We start from the raw sequence: 6258 nt of genomic DNA, 5'->3' as shown, positions 1-6258 counted from the left end.
AGACAAACAGTCAGTGCCTCCATATCTGAAAACTGCAGTCATCAAGCCACTCTTAAAAAAGAACAAACTAAATACATCACTAATGAGCAGCTAGAGGCCGATATCAAACCTTCCATTTTTAAGTAAAATCATTGAAAAAGCATTTTTTCAACAACTCAACTACAGTCCCTGACAAAAGTCTTGTCGCTTGTGTACAAATTGACCTGAAGTGCCGCTGAAATATATTTCTAATCAGATTTATTTACAAGAAATGGCTCATTTTAATCCCAACAACTTTTGTAATAATGTTTTCAGTGCAAAAATAAACTGTCAAAAAGTATTCTAATATTCACAGCTTGGTAAAGCCCATTGAGTCTTTTTTTGCAAGACATAAGTGTTGTCGCCTTGTCATATGGCTTCACCTGTGTATAATGAATCATAGGTCTCAGGTGTGTAAAAACAACTCCAGTACACTAGACCTTCACATCAACTGCAACTAGACATCTAAACATGCCTAAGATTCACCCTGAGACTAAAGTTTTGATTATCAAGAGGCTGAAGACCAGATCCACTGCTGATGTGGCAGACACCTTCAATGTGTCTCAGTGTCAAGTACAAGATTAAAAAACATTTGAAGCACTGGAGATGTTTTTGACAAGCCCAGGTCAGGCAGACCCCGCAAGACAACTGCTCGAGAGGACCGTTTGTTGGCTCGAAAATCCAAGGCTAGCCCATTTTCCACTGCAGCGAGCTCCAGCAGACCTGTGTCCCCTGAAGTCCCGTGTCAACCAAACGGTTTTCGGATTCTGTCTTGAAATGGCCTCCATGGTCGAATCGTGCCCAGAAGCCAGCACTGAACAAAAGACAATTGAAAAACCGTGTGGCATTTGCCAAGGCCCACAGCCTGCTAAAGAGGACGCTGGAGAGTGGAAAAAGTGGATTTTTCAGATGAATCTTCTGTTGAATTACCAACATTTGCGCAAATATTGCAGGAGACCTACTGGAGCCCGCTGGATCCAAGATTCCCCCAAAACAGTGAAGTTTGGTGCGGAAAAATCATGGTCTGGGGTTACATCCAGTATGTGTGTCGAGAGATCTGCAGGGTGGAAGGCATCATCAATAGTCTCAAATACCAGAAATCTTAGCTACCTCTTATATTCCCAAACATAAAAGAGGCCAAATTCTGCAGCAGGATGGTGCTCCCGCATACTTCCATCTCCACTTCAAAGTTCCTCAAGGCGAAGAAGATCAAGATGCTCCAGATTGATTGATATCTTTATTTCGAACATGCAAGAGAAAGTGTATACAATAAAAATAATATAAAAAAAATAATAAACAATGTTTAAAACTTGGAGAGAAACATACAAAACAAAGTACCTGTGTGGGTTGGGGTTTTTGTTTGGGGGTTATTTTCCCGTCTGGCCTTCCCTGTGTTTTCGTCCCGGTTTTCTCCCTAGTCAGATGTCATAGATTCTGTCTTATGTTTCCCTGTGTGTGTTTGTTATGCTTCTGCTTTATTTTGGTAGTTAGCTTCCTGTCTTGTCTTGTCTAACTTCACTTTGTTTGTCTGATTGTCCTGCCCCGCCCTGATATGATTCACCTGATGTGTCACCTGTTCCCCATTACCTCGTTACCTCTTGTATTTAACCTCTGTGTTCCCATTGTCTAGTGCTGTATCATTGTTTTTGTCCTCGAGCCTGCTAGACTGTTTGCGTCTGCGTTCCTGAAGCCCTCCTGTTCCTTCCGTCCGTTGTTTCCCTGTGAGTACTTCCCCAGGTTATTCCCTTGTTGTTGCCTTGCCCTGACCTGCCTTTTGTATGGACTTTTTTGCTTTGGATTCCCTGGTTTTGGACTTTGCCTTCCCTGTGTTTTTGTGGACCTTAATAAAGTCTTTTGTTGACGTTCAACCCGCCTGCTCCGACTCTGCTTTTGGGTCCTCCTCCTGTCACGTCCCGTAACAGTACCCTTCTTTTCTGTGTTAACATCCCTCTATTACATGTAGGAAGAAGTAAAACTTATGTACTCCTACTCCTTTAATTCTTGCATTCCTTTTAATTTAAAATATTTCTAATTCCGTTGCTATATATATATATATATATATATATATATATATACACATACCTACACAAATACATATATGCATACCCTCATACATATATCTAAATAAACAAACAAAAACAAAAAAACACAAACAAACTTTCTACAGTGCTTCTCTATACTTTCTAAAACTAATTTCTTTGTACATTTCTTTTGAAAAGGAATATGTTTGGGCATTGCTTTAGGTTCTCATTTAGTTTGTTCCACAATTTAACTCCGCAAATTGATAAACATAATCTTTTCCTTGATGTTCTACATCTATTAGTCTTAAAATTTCCTCTTCCCCTTAAATCGGATTGGCCGGCCCAGTCACCAGACATGAACATCATTGAGCATATGTGGGGTAGGATGAAAGAGGAAGCATGGAAGACCAAACCAAAGAATGTTGATGAACTCTGGGAGGCATGCAAGACTGCTTTCCTGGCTATTCCTGATGACTTCATCAACACATGGTATGAATCCTTTCCAAACCGCATGGATGCAGTCCTTCAAGCTCATGGAAGTCATACAAGATATTAAATTTGAATCTCCCAGCACCACATTTAATTTGCTGACATATTTTAGTATTTGTTGTAAATTTGTTCAATTATGTAGAGGCGCAAAACTTTTGTCTTGCCAAAATTTGACCTTTCTGTCTTGTTCAAATAAATCTTTTTTTAATGAAACTATTTATTTCAGTGCATTGAACATCATTTGGAGGGTTTTAGCTTTTCATATGAGCTATTTCTTACACCAATTGATTATTAGAAGTCAGGTTAATAGCAGGTGTTTCTACAAAATAGATAAGCGACAGACTTTTGTCAGTGACTGTATTCCTTGTCACTAACAACAGTTTTGATACCTTTCAATCGGGACCAGAGAGTGGATCACATCAGTCCATTCTGTGGTCCTTACACTGGCTTCCTGTGCCTCAAGAATTGATTTCAAAGTACTTTTGTTAGTTTATAATCACTAAACGGTTTAGGGCCAAAATACATTTCTGATCTGCTACACTATGACCCCCCCAGACCTCTCAGGTCATCTGGGACAGGTCACTTTCTGTCCCCAGAGTCAGAACCAAACAGGGGAAGCAGCGTTCAGTTTCATGCTCCACATATCTGGAACAAACTTAACTTTTACTTTTAAATCAAGGCTGAAGGCCTTTCTTTTTGATATTGCCTTTCTTTAATAGTTGGTCATTTCTTTAATTTTTAATTTCTTATAATGAACTGTAACTTTTATGCTTGTGTTTTATCTTTTTTGATTTTTTAACTGTTTTTTAACGTTTTTTTGTGTAAAGCACTTTGAATTTCCCTGTTGCTGAAATGTGCTACACAAAGTTGCCTTGCCTTGCCTATTAAAATGAAGTTATTCCCCATTTCACCCCCCCAAAGGACTGAGAACTATGAACCACCACAACCAATCAGCAATAACCAGTCTTGACAGAATTGAGTGCTTTAAATCAGTTATAAGCTTGTAACTATTTTTTTTCATCCCTTTTTAAAGCCATGTAAAAATAGGTTGTTGCGTTATGCCTTAAAGCATCAGCAAACAGTAATGACTAAATGTGGTATTTTCTTTTTTTCCCCTCATGTTTCTTTCTCCGCAACATTCCTGTCTTCATGTTTGTCGTGTCTAGACATGTGATTTGGATAAAAAAGGTTATTGTGTCTTGTGAGTGAAAAGTTAATCTTTCATAATCTCAAAGAGTTTTATCTCTCCAACGCCTTGTGTTTTCTACTTGTGTTTCCTGGTAATATGAGGTGATTTTAGGACTGCTTTACTTTTTCAAGTGACTTTTAAATGTTATCATGGAGGTTTAGCATTAAAATTAGAATACAGTAATAAAACAATAATGTTCATAATAATTGATAACACTTTAAAGATTACTTTCAAACCCTCATCCTCTCAAAGCTACATTTTAAATTCAGCTCTTTCAAGCTTTCATCCGTGTTCTGTTAAGCAATAAAGCATGTGGCTCCCTCGTTCCTCCTTCTTTTTCCCCCTTAACATTTTGAGTGTTCATGTGTTTTTTCACCGTTTACGTAATCTAACATTTAATATTGTTAAATTACATATACATTTATCAAAACCTTAACATTGTTGACTATGAAGTGTATTTATTCCTGACCTTGAAAATAGTATTACCAACTCAGGTCTACATGCAAGCTTTTTCTGTTCAATGTGGTCTTTGTTAGCAGATGAATGAGCTTGCAACAGATCCATCTCCATGACAAATGAGGAAAGTCATGATTTGCTGGTGATGTTAATATTCTTACATCATTTGTTTTACATCATGTTTGTTTGCAGGTACCTTCTTGTGATATTAACATATATACACCGGCACCACCTTGGGATCCTCGGCAGAGGTCTGCTATCTGTTCCAGAGTCTCGACTGAAAACAAAGGGGACAGAGCGTTTGCTGTCAGGGCCCCGAGGCTCTGGAACAGCCTGCCCGAGAAATCAGGTCAGCTGAGTCAGTGACTCTTTAAGTTGCTTCTTAAAACATACTTTTATAGGAGAGCCTTTCCGATTTATTTGACTTTACTTTATCCCTTTTATTTTATTGTATTAAAAATTTACATTTAGCTGTATTAGTCTTTCAATGTTTTCAGGCTTTTGTCTTTTTGTATTATTGTCTCTTGAATATTATTGTCTTTACACTTGCTAAGCACTTTGTAACTTCTTTTTGAAAAGTGCCACACAATAAAGATTTTATTATTATTATTACACAGAGCAAAGTCATAACCAATGCTTTAAAGGGGTATCTGGTCATTTTCTGTAAAGATGGACAACTTGCAGAGAGAGAGATGGTGTCATGATGGTGGAAAAGTGGACCCAAATGCAGAGATGACAGTGAGGTAATGAGCTTGAGTCTTTATTAACACAAATCTGAAAAACAGAAGTTTTCCAAAAACCAGCAGGTCAAAAATGAAGAAATCCGATGACAAGAAACTAAGGGAATAATCAGGAGACAGCAGGGAAATCCACAGCTGTTGACACAGGTACATAACACAACATGAAGCAAACAATGATTCACACCAGACAAAGCACACACAGGACTAAATACACCAAGAATGAACAAGAGACAGGTGACACTAGGGTTGAGGAACAGGTGAAACAAATCAGGGCTGGGCGACAAATCACAAAAGGCAGGAAACACAAGACAGGAAGAAACTAGACAGACAAGGGAGAAAACTGAGACTTCAAAATAAAACAGGAAACAGAACATTCACACCACTGACAATCATGACAGATTGTAGACTTTCAAAGCTCCCTACAAGAGATTATGCAACTATTTTCACAACTAGTATTACTGATAATAACAGTAACCTAATCTTTATTTGAAAAATCGATGGGGTGCCCTTTCAACAAAAATGAACTTTTGTCAAAATGAAGAAAAACCACACATTTTTACGTGAAAACCTTTATTAATTGTTCATATATTCTTAATGAATGTCTTCATTGCTCTAAGTTAACCTCCTCCATTTGCTAATTGTTTGGTATCTATAGAATATCTATTTACACAGGAACATATCCACATGTGATGCTGGGACAGACCTTACTCATCCATCATTGGTCACAATACATAATACTGTCCAACTCCATCATGTTACCCTGTATGCCCCAACAAAACAAATCAAGAAAGGAGTCAAGAGAGTATAACAGAAAGAGAGAGCTGGGACAGAGACAGATAGATTGGGTTACACAACAGGACATTGTGCGTGAGGCTGGCATATTGGTTCTTTAGTCCACTATTGCACACAACACATTCACACCAACACATTATGTGCATGCACTCACACTCACTCACACACTCACTCTCACACATACAGAAGCACACTCACACAGCAGCTACAAATTCTGCAGCACACATCCTAATAGCCCCATCACAGTGTAGATACCACAGACTATAAAATATAGATTTCTTCTCAAACTGAAGCACTGTGCAAAGTTAGCTAGCAGGGCATTGAATGGATTTAGTTAAAATTCCTAGACACATCTTTAATATTCACTGTACATTCTTTAAAACAAGTTTTTTTCTCTTTGGATGATAATATTCTTATAAAATATCGTAAATATCATTTTTTTCTAGTAAACGAAGAGGAACAAAGGGTTTATGACAAAAAAAACTAAACTTTCATTTAAGTGCCAATCTTCACATATGAAAACACCAATAGAGCGGCTTAAAAAAGGCGAGCT

Source organism: Etheostoma spectabile, chromosome 8, assembly GCF_008692095.1.
Source record: "Etheostoma spectabile isolate EspeVRDwgs_2016 chromosome 8, UIUC_Espe_1.0, whole genome shotgun sequence".
Taxonomy (NCBI): Eukaryota; Metazoa; Chordata; class Actinopteri; order Perciformes; family Percidae; genus Etheostoma; species Etheostoma spectabile.
The sequence above is the reverse complement of the archived record's forward strand: the minus strand, read 5'-3'. Positions refer to the sequence as shown.